Source organism: Schistocerca cancellata, chromosome 1, assembly GCF_023864275.1.
Source record: "Schistocerca cancellata isolate TAMUIC-IGC-003103 chromosome 1, iqSchCanc2.1, whole genome shotgun sequence".
Taxonomy (NCBI): Eukaryota; Metazoa; Arthropoda; class Insecta; order Orthoptera; family Acrididae; genus Schistocerca; species Schistocerca cancellata.
This window is the reverse complement of record NC_064626.1, coordinates 681,434,634-681,454,373: the sequence shown is the minus strand read 5'-3', so window position 1 is coordinate 681,454,373 and position 19,740 is coordinate 681,434,634. Positions and strand designations below refer to the sequence as shown.

General features: G+C 38.9%; 1 protein-coding gene and 1 long non-coding RNA gene across 3 annotated transcripts in view; one reads left to right on the top strand and one right to left on the bottom strand.

Moving 5' to 3' along the window:
* Positions 1-2,085, bottom strand: part of LOC126184175 (SAFB-like transcription modulator) — a 187,112-nt gene extending 185,027 nt beyond the window's left edge. Inside the window, exon 1 of one of the 2 annotated variants that reach the window (XM_049926547.1) lies at positions 1,943-2,085. The gene's annotated coding sequence lies outside the window, so the exon portion shown is untranslated. The remainder of the gene's footprint in view (positions 1-1,942) is intronic. The other variant, XM_049926559.1, reaches the window with a different exon arrangement.
* A 15,324-nt stretch (positions 2,086-17,409) lies between these two features.
* Positions 17,410-18,040, top strand: LOC126162096 (uncharacterized). The gene is made up of 3 exons (XR_007535018.1): positions 17,410-17,494; positions 17,649-17,759; positions 17,919-18,040. It is a non-coding gene; the product is annotated as an uncharacterized LOC126162096 (long non-coding RNA).
* Positions 18,041-19,740: the final 1,700 nt, after the last annotated feature.

The window sequence follows — 19,740 nt, the reverse complement described above, 5'->3', positions numbered from 1 at the left end:
TGGAGAAGTCGTGACCTTCGTCAGACCGAGAAACAACAAGGAACTGTGGCAATGATGGAAGAACCGTCTGTGGCTGAGATTCAGTATACTTACGTTTGTGAGCAGACATAGTGGAAGGTGAGGAAACCATTGCGGAAGAATCCCCCATGATTACCAGCGTCTCCGATGGTGCGCTCCTCCCTTGTGGGTGCCCTCTCTGAGGGCACTCCCGCCTTAGGTGATTGTTCACACCTCAGGTCACACCTCCCGACAAACGGACGGAGGGACCAATCGGCACTTTCGGAAGGTATCAGCTCGGGTAATCACCCCTCCCTGGGCCTGGCCGTTACCAGGGGGTACGTTCGTGTCCTACCTGTCTACCCGGGGCGGGGAATTACACGTTACCCCGTCACCGGCTACGCACAAAAGGCGTGGGTCAGCCTTCAGACACGCACAGGGAGGAAGAAAGAGAAAGGGAAAGGAAAGAAGAGAGGTCTCAAACGCCGCAGTGGAGAAAAAGGTAAAGAGAAGAGGTAAGGAAAAGAGATGGACAAAGGAAGGAAGAAGACATAACCGCAAGGAAGGCGAAGAATGCAGTACATTTACGAGCGTCCGTCTCCGGACGTAGGCACAAACCATACTCCCAGATGGGGAGAAAGGGAAGGAAAGAGCCAGAGGTGAGGGGAGGAGGGGCGAAGATGGGGATGGGGAAGGATGTGGAAAGGGAAGGTATGCAGCCCGGAAAGGAAGGAAGGCCACATTAGCTCGGGGTATCCACAAAAGAGTTGTGGACCCCCTGGGGGGACACTCCCAGTTTGTTTAAATTGCTTAAACCAATGACTAACACTTTAGTGAGTTGGTATGAATTGCCCGCTGCACTACAATTTGCCACTCATTTTTCACGAACTCAAGAGTGCAGAAAACTCCACAGTTGCCATCTCACTCACAACTGACTTAACTGACACTGAAACAGAATGACGGCTCTATTAAGCAACGAACTCTACCAGCCGTTTCTGGAACCATCACCATCCACCTGCAAAAGCTTTGAAACTTCCTCTTTTCATTGATAAAAAGTTTGTTAATTTTGGATTATTAATTGAATACATATGAATTTTTATAAATGGGTCCATCATTTGGAATAACCCTATATAGGCGGCGCCAGTGACAAGTAGCAAATGGCCCAGAGATCACCAGTGTGTGTGTGTGTGTGTGTGTGTGTGTGTGTGTGTGGTGCTACGAAATAATGTGCGTATAGTGTTGCAGTGACCCGTGACATATGAGTGAACAGTGTGACATTACATTATTTAATAAGTTATTTGTAAAAAAAAGTATTGTATATCAGGGGTAAATCTAATGACTGTCTTTAACTAGAAGTCTGTAAATGTATGTGTATACGAATTTGCTTATTTTAAATTGGTCTAAACTTGACAATACTTTCACATGTCCTACATCCTTGTAAAAAGAGATCTACGGATGAATAACGCTGCTGTTGCTGCAACTCCGATAAAAATATGTTGTCACAGACAGATTTGAACCTTAGTCCGTTTGAAAAAAAATCCTCAACTAATATCACTATATAGTCACCATGTTTTGACATTTATCGCTTGTTTCCTAAATCACTGGTCGATGCCGACGATTAGTATCGAATATACTTCTTTGACAGATATACGTACAAATGGCATGCGACGGGTGGGACTATGTAAATTTTAACCTACGTTGCTAGAAGTATTGAAATTACTGCCGATAGTGACCACAATAGTAAAAGCAAATTTGGTACACAACCTTGGCGACACTCTAATCTTCCGTCAGTTGACAGAGGCAGAGCTCAGCTTGTCAATCTAACAAGTGTGGAGCGAATTATATGTATTCTTCTAAATATTGGCTTCCTTTGAAGTGGCGAACTTCCTGCCGGGTGGAAGGCAACACACAAACTTACAATTATGTATCAATGCAAAAGACTTGCCTGTAAGAAAGTCCATAAGACAATGACATTATCTCCTGATAGTGAAGCAGGTGTCCACAGTGATAAATTGGGATATGTGACTACTTAAGGGCACTCCCAGTTACGAAAAAAAACACGCCACCCCAACCAGTCCCCACACTAGTGTGATAGCTCGTAAACATTTCGCGTCACAACAAGCCAAAGCTCATACAAGTAAAGATATGTGAAAGTCCATTTGCGTATAAAACGCAAACTTACAAACCCATTACCCCGCCGTCGCACTGATCTATCAAATAATTCTGCTGGGTCACTGGGCCTTAAGAATAAAATTAAGAATGTAGTCTATTCTCAGATTTCGCATAAAATACTCAAATTCGCATGAATAAAGCGAGTCGGAGAGTGCACTTCATACGAGAGTATTCTTAGCGACAATAAAATTGCGGGGAAAATTGCTCAGCACGAAGAAAATTCTCCGATTTCGTATGAATGCAAGGAAAGAACTTCTCCGTTTTCAGAAGTGAGCTCTGGACTATACTTTGAGCTGAGTAAGTTGTGTTGAGGTTAAGTTTTACCGATTAGTTTCTTTAGTAAATATAGCAGAATTTGTGGTGCTCGAAAGGCAAAAAGAAAAAAAGCTTTAAATAGCTCAAAGAAACCAAGTAGAGAGAAACTGTAGAATTTTACACATGGTTAACTCTAAAGACATATTTGGCTGGTGACCTTCCTTCCTGGAAATCATGAAAGAAGAAGGGGGCGACCTTTCAAATGGGGCGAAAATGAAAACATTTTTGTGCTATATAGCAGACACATGATTTCAGACTGTGTAGGACAAGACTTATTAGGCATTCACCACAAACTGTGTCACTGACATTTTCAGATATTCATCATCATGATTTCTCACAGCATATACCTTACATTTTTTTATGTCCGAAACATGTAGGTTTGTTAAAACCCTAGCCATTTCTTTCTCGTAGCAAAACTGGACGCGCGACCGCTTAAGTACTTGATGTGTGAGTGAATCATATTGCACCGTATTTAACCAAAATTATCTCGAGTGAGAAAACTCTCACACAGTTGTAGTTTAGAGTAAATGAAAATGTGTTCACCTAACTTCAACAACAAAAACGTTTCCTGAATGTCGAAAAATCGATAACATCGTCAGATAATACATTTTCGTACAGAGTCCGTAATTCTTTTCACAATTTGTTACAACACATAAAACTAAACCCGAAATATATCGCTAAAACTCATTGACGCCAGTTCCATATTTGCATACAGAATACTCTTATCTGCTTATGCGAGTTGAACGAAATTAGGGTGTGTTCTGTGCCAGAACACAACATACACGGAGAATCTTCCCAATAAGTTGGAAGTGTAGTGGGAAAGAACTCCACCGTCAGAGAATATGCTTCGAATTTTTTATTCAACGAAAAGGAATGTTCTTTTGCTCCAAGAATCTTCTCCACAGGATGTTCTTATATGAGCCACTGTCATGCCTTGGATTGTGATTGTAATCTCGCAGTATGACATGAACGAATTAGTTTTACAATTGTAGTACATCTTCTCAGCGGAAAATGTGGAAACATGCTGATATTTCCGAACGATTCACATTCGACAGCAATGGAACTGAACAGCAGGCGACGTCACTGTCTAATGATGGTGTGTCACAAAAGATGGAATGTCAATTCGCTTAGCCCAAAACCGAGTGGCGAATATGAGTTGTGAGAAACCATCTGAGAAACAAAAAATCAGAAAATAGTATTAGAATTAAGGTATTAGCAATGATAAAGTTTATTAAAGCAAAATTCATAACAGAAGTTTTCGATGCATTTTGTGCGGCAAACTGCTGAGAAATGTAGTAACATTTCAAAACGATGAGCTTTATTAATAGCGAAAGTATAAACACGCAAGCCCATCAAGGGAATGGATAGAATCTGTTGGCATTATCCATTGCGTCTTTTTGCCACGAACAAAACAATGTCAGAAACAACTGTATGTTTCACCTTCACTTGAGAAACAGTAATTTAATGTAAACTGTTTCATCAATTTATGCTCTTATTTGTACACATTGTTGGCCTCATTTCTTGTAAAATCCAGATTAATTATCGATTTCTGATATTTGACCATTGTTGTAGAAGAACACTCAGTGTAAAAGATATGCAGGTCATCCAGGAACATTTGCATTGTGTCACGAAAACAAAAGCTGAATTCTGAAATAAAGAATAACAAGACTCAAAACCGCGAAATCCACTTTGATTTATTTTTCGAGTTCCATGGATCCATGATGCGGGTGTATCGCCAGGTTGTAGACCACGTTGGATTAATACTGTAATAATCATATGTAAATGGTCATTAGGTGTACGATCTAAATCACATGCAGGGAGGTTCATGAGGTTCAAGTGTTCAAATAACAGCACAGATTATAGTAGTAATGATGGTTACACAAACAAGCTATAAGGCAAACATTCTAACCAAGTATTCTGTCAACAGTTGATATACCAGTGCTACATAGTCATTCATTAGGAATGCTTAAAATTAAACACATTTCACTAGTTATTACACATTTTCAAAAAATTGCTGCCAAGAATAGAAAGAACTATTCAAAAGACAAAGTTCTACCGGTTTTTTGAATTTAGTATTACACCCAGTGTCAGATTTAACATGAACTGGAAGTTTACTGTATACTTTTATGCTTGATTAATATACTTCTTTCTTGTATATCTGTGTGAAGCTAATATTTACTTCTAGTATCATGATCACGGTATTCACAGCTTGTGCTGTAAATGGTATCGTTATTGTTCATCAATCACATTAATGAAAAACTGTATTTGCATGGCATATTGAATAAATTTTCACAAGATCATCTAGGGTGCACTTTACACCTAATTCTGATAACTGTCTTCTGTGAACTATAGATTTCATTGCTCGTGACTGGTTTCTCGCGAGCATAATACCATATGTCATAAGTGAATGAAAATATCCAAAGTATCCATTGATTATTATCAAGTCACAAACAGATGGAACTGAGTGAATCGCAAATGCTGCCCAATTTACCCTTTTACATAGGTTGTTGATGTGAAGTGACAAGTTTAGAGTGTTGTTACCATGTTCCCAGGAATCCGTAAGACTAAACTCTCCAAACTTCTTTGTCAACACAGTTTATTTCAATATTTTCCAATTTTTTGTTTGCTGTTTGAAATAGAATGAACTGGGTCATGTTAACGTTGAGGGACAGAACATCTGAAGTGAATCAGTCTAGAGCTTCTTTGAATATAGACTGCAGTTTGGTACTTTGTTTATCATAAAGCTATGTCGTCTGCAAATTTGGTGAAATGTGCTTCTTGTGTGCAAGCAAGTGACTGTGGAGAAAATACATCAGCTTCAGAAGTTAGCAACCCCCTCCACAAAAACACCCAGTTAATAACATTAAAACTTTATTCCTGAAAAACCTCAAGCTTTTGTGAATACTGTCAAATCACATCAAGTCACACATGTCCACAAATCTTTGTGCAAACGTGATGACATTTTGATATCACTTGCACTTATCAAAAATATATGCACTTAGTTCATCGACCTAAAAATCATGGAGGTAAAAAAAGAAGGGCGATGACACTGCAGGCATACACTGTATTTTATTTTGAAGCCAGAGTGTGTGGGGGCCTGCCACCATCTTAACCCTCGAACGAGCGAGCCGTTTTTTATAATGTGAATGGGTGGTCTGTGCACTTTCTGTATATCTCAGGAATAACTGTCTTAGCAAGGTTAACATATATGAGCATCATCACAGTATAATCTTAGTCTACTACAACAACAATGAAATAAACCTAAGTTATACAAGTTAAATCATTGTTTAATTTAACAATAATAACATAAACTTCCATTACAGATTGTGTTGCTGCATAGAAGTGTTACCCGACAATAATGACCCAGTAATGACCCACTCGAAGCGCTAAACAGCGCAGTTCCATCAGATTCCAGTCAACTGCCAATTCGATTACTAATTATCTTGTCGAAAACTGCCTCATAGTGGGGTTGTGTTGGTAGCTCGGAATCTGGGTCATTTTCTTACATAGATCACAAATTTCTAACCTAGCTCACTGTTTATTTTACATTCAGGCTGCTCTCTTGGATGTATGATAATACAGCTTATGATAGTGTTAGATGAAGCAATAATGAAGGAATAGATATGGGCTCACAACTGTAAAACAACTATAGAATGGTACAAGACTATGTTATTTGCAGATGGAGCACATTACACATAGGCGTACCTGGTATATATATGCCACAATCATGTAATTCCACTTTTACTGCATTCTTAGCGATAGCAGGTGAAGCAGGAACTACACATTGTGTACAGTGATGAAGACACAAAGGATGCTATTGTATCTTATGCATATCAACAAGGTGAACGGTTGTTGAAATGTCAAAGGAACAGAACAGCTTAGTAGTGCACCTACTTGCAGAACTGAGTACTTCTTTTATTGCACACTTTCTCATTTTTAAATCTTACTTATGATGTGGCATTCAGTGTGTAACCAGTAATAGCAATTTACATGATAAAAAAGGATATTTTTAAACATGTTTCAGCATTGTGTAATACTATAAATGTGACTAAGGGAATGGATATTTTACTTTCACATGTATGTAAGTGGTTTTTTAATAATGATAGCATAACCTGTGTAACATATAGGTATACATTTGCAGAAGTTTTTGTTTACTTTCCCAGTATTTCTCGCCAAACATATCACAATTTGAATGTACATTTACTTTGTTCATCTGCTTCAGTTTACCTTTGACTTTCATTCTGAGGATTTCAAAGTGTGTAGTTCTACGCAATTCTTTGTGATATGCCTACAGTTAGTTAATTTTATGTTCCTGTACCATTTGCAAGATATATCATAATTATGTGGAATGAGTCATTATATATTCAAATGACTTTTTTGTAAATATTCCTGATCATTTATTAGATTTTTGTTTTTTAATTAAAGACATACATATGTTAGTCAGTAATACCTACCCACCACCACTTACATATAACAATAACAGACAGTCTTCTGTGAAACAGGAGGGGTTGCCAAAGATAATTTTTTTCGCTTTTGTTTCAAATTTTACATTGCTGTTTATCAGGCATTTTACATCATTGTGGAAGTGATCAAAACTTTTGGTTGGATATGTGATCAAAACTTTTGGTTGGATATGTGATCAAAACTTTTGCTTGCAGCATTGTGAATCCCTGTTTGTGCTACAGACAACCTTAATATGGCACAATAAATGTCATTTCTTCTGGTATTCCAATTATGTGCATCATTGTTCATATTGAAGTGCAGTTGATTACCTGCAACAAACTTCGTGAGGGAATAAATATACTGTGAATTGGCTGATTGTTACATGCCAAGCATGATGGAAAGAGTATTCACATAAGTTTTTGGCCAAAGCTTTCTTTAGAAAGCAAGCAAAGCACAAATAGACACACACACCCACACACACACACACATTCCAATAATTATACACACAGATGTCACACACAAATGACCCCTGTTTCTGGCCAGAATTTTTTTTTATGGAGGGAGGAAATGTGAACAATGAATAATTATCAGGTGGAGGAATTTAGAGTATGGGATGCTGCACCAACAATCAGGGCAGTCACATAGCCATGTGTTATGTGGGAACGAGACAATTCATACATTGTGACTTAGATGATGATGCCCTTTTTTTGCCGATGGAAAGGCAATGAAAAGCCAAGAATGAAGAAAAGTAAGTACTGCAACCATAATTCGTGTATACAAAAGAAAATATTGCTGCAGCAGCTCCACTTACGAATTAAATGTGATTCCTTTAAGCTTTAAATTACGATCATATCGATTATAGTTCAATTCTTTTATCTTGGCGGCTCGTGCATGCCCGCCCAGACGCGGGAGATTGCTGCGTTGCCAGTTGCACACAACGCACGCGCCAATAGAAGTAGCGCCATAGTATAGCATAGTTCGCAAGCTTACGTTTAGGGGGGAGCGCGCAGTTCATGAAGTAAAGCCACCACGGCCGCATTAACCCTTTCGCTGCTACAAAGACGTGCTCCCTGCATTCCGCGCTGTGCGCGATTTTGTCACTGCACTGCTCGCCTGTGCAGACACATCGTGTTCCGAATGCTTTGGCACTCTTATCAATCGATTCCACAAAAACTATTTGGCCCAAAAATTAGATTTTTACACATCTTCTTGACTGATACCTTCCCCCCATAAATGACTTAATTTTGTTTCGATGTTCAACGCAGTTATTATGCAGGATTAAATATAGTAAACCATTGCACGAAATTTTGAAGAGTTTGCAGAGGTAAAAGTCCATAGGGTATACTTTCCGTATGGTCGATTTTAGTTGCCACAATGTTGAGAATGAAACGTGGACAAGATACCTAGATTTCATATAAAATTTTTTGTAAAATCGAATGATAAGTGCGTCAAAGCAGTGGGAACACCATGTGTCTGCACAGGCGAGCAGCGCAGTGATGACAAAATCGCGCACAGCGCGGAATGCGGCGAGCACGTTTCTGCAGCAACGAAAGGGTTAATGAAGAGACAAAGCACTAGAAATTTCAAAAAATTGCATTCAAACGAATATAATTCGTGAAGTAAGGCACTTCGATATTGTTTTTAAATAATTAAAACATTTAACCACCGCACAAGGTTTGAACTCATAACCTTACGTGTAGCAGCCAAACACCATAACCGCAACAGTCTACATAACGCCATGAGGAATATAACACGTCACGCAAAATACTGACAAACACTGTTGGTATGTCTATGAATTACTCACGTTTCGTCGAAGTACAATAGGAAATAAACAATTACCGCTGTTCTTTATTGCGAAAAAGCGGTTCGTGTGATTGATACAAACACCTTTCCTTGCTATCGCCTGAATTAGGAGTCTTATTGCTTGTTTGGTTTAATTAATTAATAGAATATGAAGCAATTGGTACAAACAATGTTTTTTCCAAACTTTCTATAAAAGAATGTCTGCTATCAAGACATTGCTTTTGTTCTATTACTTTATTTATGACTGAACGTTTCTGAAACTGAAAACACTCGTCCATGCTCTGCACTGCAGTCGAGATGTGGCAACGTCGTTCTCTGTTCATTGGCTGACTGTGTTTTGTGACGTCAGATGCGCAGAACGAACCTAAACTCGGCCGCAAACATAAATGACGCGCACTTTAGTACACCGTAAACAACTCAAGCAGGAATTTTTGGTGAAACAATTAAGTCTTCACACAGTCATGGTGTCACATGCTATTTGAGATACAACCACATATGTCGACAGATGTTCCCAACAGTCGAAACTGGGCACAGGTGCATCAGAGTGAATCATAAGGAAGTATCACCACAGTAAACCATGGAGGTATAAATGCAATGTTTTCAGGTACATAGGATGGAGGACATAAGCTTCTAGTTTGTGACCATGGAGGTAAAAAAAGAAGGGAAATGGGACTATAGACTTATGCTGTACGTTGTTTTGAAGCTAGAATGGGCATAGCCTGTCTCCATATTAAATAGCACAAAACATTAGCAGACTACTACTTACAGTAGTTTCTTATTAATTATTTCTGTTGAGTGTATGTAACAACTTGTTTAAATACTAAAAATTAGTGCTTACATGAATCATGTATTGTCAGCAAGGCTGTTTCGAACGTTTTTCTGTTCCTGAATGTATATTTGCTCTAGTAATACAACACATTTGGCGTCATTGCTGTAACTGGGTTTTTGTTGATTTATTTCGAATAACCGAGAAGAGAAGCATGTGGCGTGAAAAGTATGCTTTCTTAACCCACGTAATTCCACTTTACAGTATTTGCACCGATAGCAGATGAAACTGCAACTCAGAAACCAATACTTATCATCTTAATGTTTGCATGAAACATACCTGCGAGTTCTTTGTTAGCCCATAAACCTATGCAATGAGGAAAAAAGCTAGGCGTTCTATTATATATTGTACATGTTGACAAATTGAAAGTTTTTTGAAATGTCAATTTTTAATGAGACAACTACATCTCCACACAATCAAATCACCAGATGTTATTTTGGATATGACCACGAAAGTTGATAGTTATTCCTTATGGTCGAAAGTGGGTCAGAGTGACGTCACAGGGAAGTATCGCCACAGTGAACCATGCCAGTGTAAATGCAGTTAAACTTTCTTTTTTTGGGCTACATAAGATGGCGCACATCAACTTAAAGTAAGTGACGAAATGACAACTCCTTCCTTATTTACCTCCATGCTGATGCTCCATGTTGTTTCGAAGCCAGAGTGTGCAGGGCCAGCCAGCTGGGGTGGCCGAGCGGTTCTAGGCGCTACAGTCAGAGCCACAGGACCGATACTGTCGCAGGTTTGAATACTGCTTCGGGCATAGATGTGTGTGATGTCCTTAGGTTAGTTAGGGTTAAGTAGTTCTAAGTTCTAGGGGACTGATGACCTCAGAAGTTAAGTCCCATAGTGCTCAGAGCCATTTGAACCATTTTTTGTGCATTGCCCATTGAGCTCAATACTTAACTGCAGCGACTACTCAAAGGCGTCTTTGCTTGGAAAACCATGTGGTGGAGTCGCCATATTGTAACAGGGCAATAATACTTCTTGTCGTTCTTCTGCATGAGACTTTTAAGTGATTGTTACTTTTTTAACAAATATGATGAGTTGTATTGCATACGGATGCAGTAATCTATGTACAACAGGAAATGGTATTCAATTCCACTTGTAAGTAATATATGCTTTAATGTATGGTAAAGGAAATAGTGCCCGAGAAATTCACATACTGTACAAAGATAATCTAAAAGCTTTTCAGTTTTCGTCACTCACGTCCAGAACTTTGAAGGAAATGGGTGCATGCTGTAGGAATGGAATACTGGACTTCATCGAAACCATTCCACAAAAGACAGCTACATGCTTTTACCAGGAGCTGATAGACAGCTACTGAAGGATGACACTGTACCAAGTTTATTCAGTTTTCTGACCATTTGTAAGTGAAAATCAATCAGAGAAGTAAACCATTGTCAGATGTAGTGAATGAAATTGTGAGAGTTTGTATACTGAAACTATTTTATATGGGGGATATTGTGAGGTCAGTGACATGTAATGGTGCTGCTGCCAACATCCGGACACTGAAATATCTTGGATGCTCATTGAATCTGGAAAATTTGTCACCTCACTTCAAGCATCCTTCCAATGACAGTAATGTTTATGAAATTCTTGATCCACGCCATATGCTGAAATTAGTTCATAATACATTAGCTGAAAAGATAATTATTAACTGCGAAGCTGGAAATGTGAAGTGGGACTTTATTTTGATGTTACATTACCTGCAACAATACGAATCTTTAAAATTTGCCAATTCACTCATTGGTTCACATGCGAATTTCTATAATAAGAAAATGAATATCTCTTTAGCAGCCCAGACAGTTAGCTCCAGTGTGCCTGATGTCACTGAATTTCTAGCTTGTTCCCAGCATCCAGATTTTCAGGATGCCTCTGCCACTGTAGAATTTATCAGAATTCTTAATAAACTGTCTGATGTGTGCAACTCTGGGAATGCTCATGCCAAGGGCTTTAAACAACCATTGAGAACTGGATATGTAAATTACTGGACTGATTTCTTTGTCGCACAGAAGAACATTAGTGCTGGGATTTTTGATGTGCATAAACGGTGTTAGAAACCTCGCTCTAGACTTTCTGTTTCAGGATACTGAGCCTGTAATGCATTTTTTAACATACTCTGACAGGATCATCTAGAACCCTTTTTTTCTTCTTTTCGTACATCGGATCTAGGTTTGGTTGGAACAATAATCCCATTATATTATAGTTCTAGTCTGCTCTAAGAACAATGTTGCTTATAGTGACAAGAGTAATGTTTTAAATAACTTCAGCTAGGTAACACTTTCAGCGACCGCCGATATTTCGGCGGGAGCACACCCCGCCATTTTCAAGGCAAACTGCAATGGACAGGCGGCGTACATGCAAATTTAAAACCTCGGTTCTCGGACTGAAGCAGGAAAGATAACACACACACTGAACATTAGTGCCACCAAAGATGACCAAAGTCAGAGCTATCGATAGTGAGACTATGAATTCGCAGGTGAGGTAGCATTGACTCTGTCCCTCTGTTTTTTGACAAGGGAGAGAGCCGGATTCCAAACAGAGTTTAAACAGAAACCTCCATCCCTGTTAATGAGGTTGCTCGCTAATTTAATCTCAACTGCCTCCCTAATAACACTGTCCCAATAGCTGGGCGTGGATGCCAATATCTCGGTGTTATTATATAACGTGGGGTGACCAGTACCCAAGCAATGTTCAGCAATAGCAGATCTACTTGGCTGCTGTAATCGTGTGTGCTATTTATGCTCAGGACATCGGTCCTCCACGGTCATGATAATTTGACCAATATATGCCATGCCGCAGCTACATGGAATACGATATATACCCGCCTTACGCAGTCCAAGATCATCCTTAACGGAACTCAAAAGTGCTCTAATTTTAGGAGGTCGGAAAACACATTTCACATCGTATTTCCGTAAAATACGACCAATCTTGTTGGACGTGTTTCCTACGTAAGGCAAAAAGGCAGTAGACTTAGGTGTTGACTCAGAATGATCATCAATCACCCGATGTACAGTTGGTCGATAGCACAATTCACGTTCAATCTGTCTATCACTATAACCATTTTGACGAAATGTAACTTCAAGATGGGACAGCTCAGCTGGCAAAGTCTCAACGTCAGAAACGACATGTGCCCTGTGTACCAAGGTATGAAGTACCCCTTCACGCTGAGCCGGATGGTGACAACTATTAGCCTGTAAGTACAAGTCGGTGTGAGTACGTTTCCTGTAGACTGCATGTCCCAATGATCCATCATCCTTCCTCCTAACCAACATGTCAAGAAAGGGAAGGCAACCATCATCTTCCACCACCATCATAAAACGAATGTTCTGGTGGATCGAGTTCGGATGTTCAAGAAAGACATTCAAATTCTCCCTACCATGAGGCGAAACAACGAAGGTATCGTCAACTTATGTAAAGAAACAGGCGGGTTTCAAGGGCGCCGACTCCAGTCACGTTCCTCGAAGTCTTCCATAAAGAAATTCGCGATCACAGGAGACAACGGACTACCCATCGCAACTCCATCTGTCTGCTCGTAATACTGGTCATTAAATAAAAAGTAAGTGGATGTCAACACATGCCAAAAGCGATTAGTTAATTCAGCACCAAACCTGGCCTCAATTAACCACAATGAATCAGACAGAGGAACACGAGTGAAGAGAGAGACCACATCGAAACCCACTAAAATATCAGAGTCATTCAACCATAGTCCCTCCAACGACGTAAAAAATCAGCTGAGTTCCTGATATGATGTTCACACTGACCTACTTGTGGACTCAACAGAGAAGCAAGATGCTTGGCTACATGATATGTCGGAGCGCCGATGTTACTCACTGTAGGACGGAAAAGAACACCTTCCTTGTGAACCTTCGGAAGGCCATATAACCTAGGGGGAACAGCACTATAGGTGTTAAGACTCTTGATAGTGTCCTGCGACAGACCACTTTTCTTCAGGTGGTTGTTGGTCTTTCTCTCAACACTTTTTGTGGGGTCAGCATCGATTCTGCGATATGCTGAATCAGATAGAAAACGTTGCATCTTTTGTACATAATCATGTTTATTTAAAACAATGGTGGCATTGCTCGTCCACCCAAGGGTAATGTAACAACAGCAGAGAGGGCTGCTTTATGCTCTCTCAAAGTTCATCCTGTTATTGTTATTTTACCTGCAGTCAAGGGCAATGCCACCATTGTGTGCTGACCACATACCCCTCCTATCCACATACTCAGATGAGGACACAGTGGTTGGATGGTCCTGATGGACCACTTGTGGCCTGAAGACGGAGTGCATCAGAATATATTGCAAGAAATATTTTGCAGATGTGCTGACTGAAAAGATCTTACTAGTGTTCCCCACATGTGACCAAATGATCACGCCTTGACTATGAACGTTGAAAGATGTGGTATGCTTCAACCTTCTGTAAGTGTGTTTAAAATAGTGCATCATACAGAAATTCGCTTTCGTTCTGCTCTAGTGAGCTCTACTTTAAACTCCAACCTTTTTATGACAGGCTTATTAATTATGTTTGTTGTTTCCTTGGTGAACAAACCAATGTATTTGGCAAAGTGTATAGGCTAATCTCTGCCACTGAATCTGAAGGCATGTATGAGTCACAATTAGTAAGACATATTGCTACTGTGTGCTGTCAGATTAGGTTAAAGACACACACACACAAAAAAATCAACAGCTGTTGCACAGGGTAACTATTATGGCATGAGGCAGAGGTTGGGAAAGCTAATTACATTCGCCAATGTATGGCATGTGAATATGTATTGAATGAAGCAAAACAATAAATAAAAATTAAAATTTGATGTTTACATGTTACTAATTTACTTCGTTTCCCAAAGTCCTTAACTGTAAATTCTTATCATAAAAACCTATAAAACGATTCAGATTAACATTAAAGATTTTTCCGCTCTTAGCAGCTGAAATTAGCAACAAAGCAATGATTTCACAGTTTTGTTGCGTAATGATGTGTACAGAACTTTTCTCGTTAAGATTAAAGAGAAATGCACCTTGCATTTAATGTGTCATTGTGAGAATGTACGCCACATATCTGCCGAGCTAACTATATTAAGAACTTTTTCACGTTAGTGTTTAAGTCATTTTGTACCGCTATATAGTTTCGTCATTCAGGAAATAAAATGCGAAAGCTAAAAATCTGTTGCGCAGATGTACGATTTTTTAAGAAGCATAATTTGTCTGCAGCCTTACCGGCAGTATGGAAATTATGGATATAAATTCAGCAGAATTATTGCGAAATTGTTCTTGCATGGAAATGTTAGAAGGTACAAGGCAATACGTAACAGGAAGAATAAACTAAAACACACAATGACATATAGTTTACATAACTGGGAATTGTTTATTCTCTATGTAGCTCTGTAGTAGCCTCTCCAGTTACTTGCCTCTCGCGTCGCGCTGGTTGCGAAGCTGATTGGCTGAGAATCTAACCTTCAATTTCACGCAATGAGCATCGCGAGCAGCGGATCTCGAGACGTAAGTCTCCAGTTTAGTATTGATTTCACTGGTAGAGTCCCCAGCTTAAAAAGCCCAAAACATTAGCAGACAATTGTTTACAGTTGTTTCTTGTTCATTATTTCTGTCGCGTGCACACAACAACTGTACGTGTATAACAGTTTAGGATAGCAATTTCGAACATTTTTCTGTTCTGGAATGCGTATTTGCTCTATACTACACATTTGGCCTCGTCAATGCAACTTATTTTTTGTTGATATATTTGTAAAATGAAGCGATGTGAAATCATAGAGGTAAAAATAAGAGGAGTTGTCATGAAGTCACAAACTTGAAGCTGACCCAAGTGAAGATCCGCCATGTTAGCTACCTCAAAACATTCGCTTCTGGTGGTTTGATTCCGTGTAGTCGTGAAGTGTTTTGATAAAAAATACCGGATGACGTCGCTTATGGGTGTACTAATCGTAGACAAAGTTTAAACAAATCACATTTCATTCGTAAGTGGACTTATTTAAGCGCTATTTTCTTATGTTTACTTGAAATTCTGATGCACTGCAAAGTTTTAGAGTATGCTTTTATTTCTGCGATTTGACTTTAGATTTCCTATCACTCCAACGTGGAGATCTCTTTGGAGGTGAGCAATACACATGGTTTTCATTGTTTGGTTATTCCCAAGCAACCATAAAGTCCTGGCAAGAAATATCCTGGAAATGGGGACTCATGTTTTAAAATGCAATAAGTAGATCACATAACTAATGAAGAGGTATTGAATAGAATAGGGGAGGAGTTTGTGGCACAACTTGACAAGAAGAAGGGAACGGTTGGTAGGGCATGTTCTGAGGCATCAAGGGATCACAAATTTAGCATTGAAGGTCTGCGTGGAGGGTAAAAATCGTAGAGGGAGACCAAGAGATGAATACGCTAAGCAGATTCAGAAGGATGTAGGTTGCACTAAGTACTGGGAGACGAAGGAGCTTGCACAGGATAGAGTAGCATGGAGAGCTGCATCAAACCAGTCTCAGGACTGAAGACCACAACAACAACAGTAATAATTTAATATAAAAGTAATGTAACTACATGTAGTTAATTAAATCTCCAATAAAATGTGTGGAACACTTGTTACAGTGGTTAAATTATAAGTACTTAAAGGGTTACATATTTGTTAAAGCAAAGTTCCCTATCTAAGTCCAGGCTATTTATATCATTACATTGATCACTGTGCTGTCGTGTTACCCTGTAAATTGCTGTTATTTGCCACACTGAATGTCACTTGGTAGGTACAATTTAAAAACAGCGCAGATGTGTAAACTATAGTGGGTCTGACAATTTTAAATTCAAATCTTTCCCTTCGTAATTTAACGAATCTTTCACTTTGTTAAGATGACAGCTGGCTTGTTTATATCATCCCTGCATACATGTATGAGACACAAACGAAAAAAGGTAATTTTTTTATCAAACTTGAACATTTAAAATTTGCATTTGACTTGAAAATGCAACGAATACAAATCGGTACCTATAACTATCAATCATTGCTTTTGGAGTTCTGGTGTTATCAATTATCGACACAAACACGATGAAAATGAATAGAAATGGATTACGAAAGCACACTTTTCATAGCACATACTTCTCTTCTCGGTTATTCGAAGTGTATAAACAAAAAGGAATTACAGTACAGAGGCCAGAAGCGTATTTTTTCGTGTCGTATTACTGTATCGAATACGTTTTTAAGACCAGAAAAACGTTTGAAGTTGCGTTCCTTATGCTGTGTTGTTCACTAAAACAGTGTAACATTTACTATATAAATCAAATATCGCGTGTACATGACACAAATAACGAACAAGAAGAAATTGTAAACACTCACCTGCTATTGTTTTGGGGGATCCAAGATGGCGGCATGCCCCGCCCACTGAGTTTGAAACAACGTACAGCGTAAGTCTGTAGCGCCATCTCCCCTTATTCTACCTCCATGTGTGAAATGCATGCGTCCTTAATCCAGTGTTATTTTATTGATAGCAAATGAAGCTGGAAGCCCGAAATCAGAGCTTGTTTCTTACTTGTACTGCGTCTGTTTCATTACATTTCCAGCATTCAACTCATATGCACATTTTTAATGTTCACATTTGCAAAAAACTTACCCATATGTTCTTTGCTAGCTCATAAACATGAGTAGTGATGGGCTAAACTGCGATTTTCCGATATCAGTGATTTCTGTGAATGCTACTTTTCAGTATCTGTTATTCTTAACTGTGATTTGTCGCAGTTAAGAGTCGCAGTTAAGGAACATAGGTCGTGTATCCCTCCGCCACTGCTATTTCTGCTACTTCCGTGATTTCTGCTACTTCTGCGACTTCTCCTACTTCTGCGATTTCTGTGACTCCTGCGATTTCTGCGACTTACCACCGTATGAAAAAGTTACATCTGTCAATACAGAAAATTGCATCTCAACAAACCTGTCATTGGCAAGTATGTTTTACGTTTTTTCTTCCGCTGGCTTTAATTTTGTATTAAAGAAACAACTGTGAATATATTAATAGTATAATTAATATGTAAGTAGCCGTACAGTACCATAATAGTTTGTGTTTAAAAAATGAATTCTAACATATTGTTATGTTCACAGGTACCTGAACTACATTTCAGTCACTCAGTAAAGTGATAACTCAAAATATCATTGTCAACAGATCTGAAGAAATTGCCACTGCGTCTTTAGACCGTTTTCGTCAGAGGAGAGGTTAGTTTCTAAGCGTTTCGATGGACTCAATTACTTCAGTGAGATCGTTCTTGCGAATGTGATATTCATTATAGCAAATATTAGCAATCTACTCTGTCAATTATATTGCTAGTAATTAGTGACAGCAAAAATTGTCTAATAATCCTTGTGTTTTTGCAGACACAGTTCTGACTCTGATTACTGGTTGCTGTACGTATCTATCCACATCAAGGCTGTTGAGAGAGACTCGTGAAGATTCAAGACAGCTCTTAGAGGATTTGCAGTTTAAAAGTGAAATAAGTGTGTGAATGATTAAACTGTGTTTTATTGAAGCTGTGCGATTTTAAAGAAATAATAAATGTTAAATACAGTGAGTGAATAATAAAAATCACATTTTCCACATGTTAAGCCGTCCAATACCCGTAATTTTCCACCACTTACTTTTTAAAACACTTGTTGGAGAGTGACATGCCGCCTCCCCCCCTTTCACCACAATCTTGGTGTGACACTGACCTGTAACATATGCCGAAGTCTACAATACGCATTTTGAGGCTGTTGATATGAAAGTGAGAAGTACAGATCTTCCAGTTAAATCAGGAATCGCTTAAGTGCATTACTTGAAAGTAATACAGGAAAAGCTTACTTATGTAGGTGGTAGTAGTGTTGGCAAAAAGTTCTTGTGTGTGAAGTTGCCATTTAGAACACCAGGTGTAAAACTTTTCTCCCGAGTCTTGAACTGTGTCGGAACAAAAGTGAGGCATTCATATGACTGTTTTCATTTCACTACACTTATACAGATGTCTGAGTTCTACTGTGTTAACATCGCAAAGTCCTGTAGGCATATGGAGTATTAACCAAAACTGTCATATTGGAAGCAGAATCAAACACATTTGTTACGTTACTTGATATTTTCAGGAGAAAAAGGCAATGTTGCTTCTTATTAATATAATACATTCAGAGTCACAGCAGTATTTGACCAACCATAACTGATGCTGAATGTGCATGTCGTCATATAATATGAAGGGCTTATTTCAATAGTGGTACAAGTCCATTACCTCCACTTTTCTGTCTATAATGCTTCTGAAATTAATGATCCAAACAAACATAAATCATCTCTGGCAAAAGCCATATGCTTGAATATTTCTGGTATCTCAACTGCAGATTTTTCAGCGCTCATTTAACTTTACGACTCTGTATCTCAAAATGAACAAAAATGGACTTGTACCACTATTGAAATAAGCCCTTCATATGCACACACAGCACATCGATCTCGCGAGGCACAAGGCTCTCATAACGAAGTACGTACATCGGTCTACAGATGCCACTAGGAAAAGTATGTTAACTGCGCTTTTTAGTTGCTACTTGCGACTCTTAATTGCGATGTGTCACAGAAATCGCAGTTTGACTCGATAGCGAGTCGCAGAGATGTGCGTAGTACGAACTTTGGCCTACAGATGGCACTGTTAACTGCGCTTTTTAGTTGCTACTTGCGACTTCTAGCCGCGACTTGTCACTGAAATCGCTTAAAGGAGTATGGAATTCGGCCCACAGATGGCTCACGGCGTTGAATGTGAAATGCTACTTCCGACTGCTAACTGTGACTGAAATCGCAGTTAGATTTTGTAAAGTTGTTATTGTGATATCTGTGACTTCTCAATCACAGTGATTTCTAACAGATACGCGTTTTCCTGCCCACCACTAAACATGAGCAATGAGAAAAGAAGCAAGGTATGCTACAGTACGTAGTGCATTTCAACAAAGTGAACGATTATTGAAATATCAAAGAAAGATGACTGCATAGAGGTGTACCTCCAAGCAGAATTAGAGTTCTTGTTTTGTTAGATGTGACTGTAGTTTACATATCTTCTTTCTTTGAAATATTAACTATGATGGCGTTATTCAGTGTGTGCCGAAAAATAACAATTCACAGGGGTAAAAAAGGATATAATTTTTAACATGTACCAGCATTATGCGATACTTTTAATGTGATTAGACCCCGTAA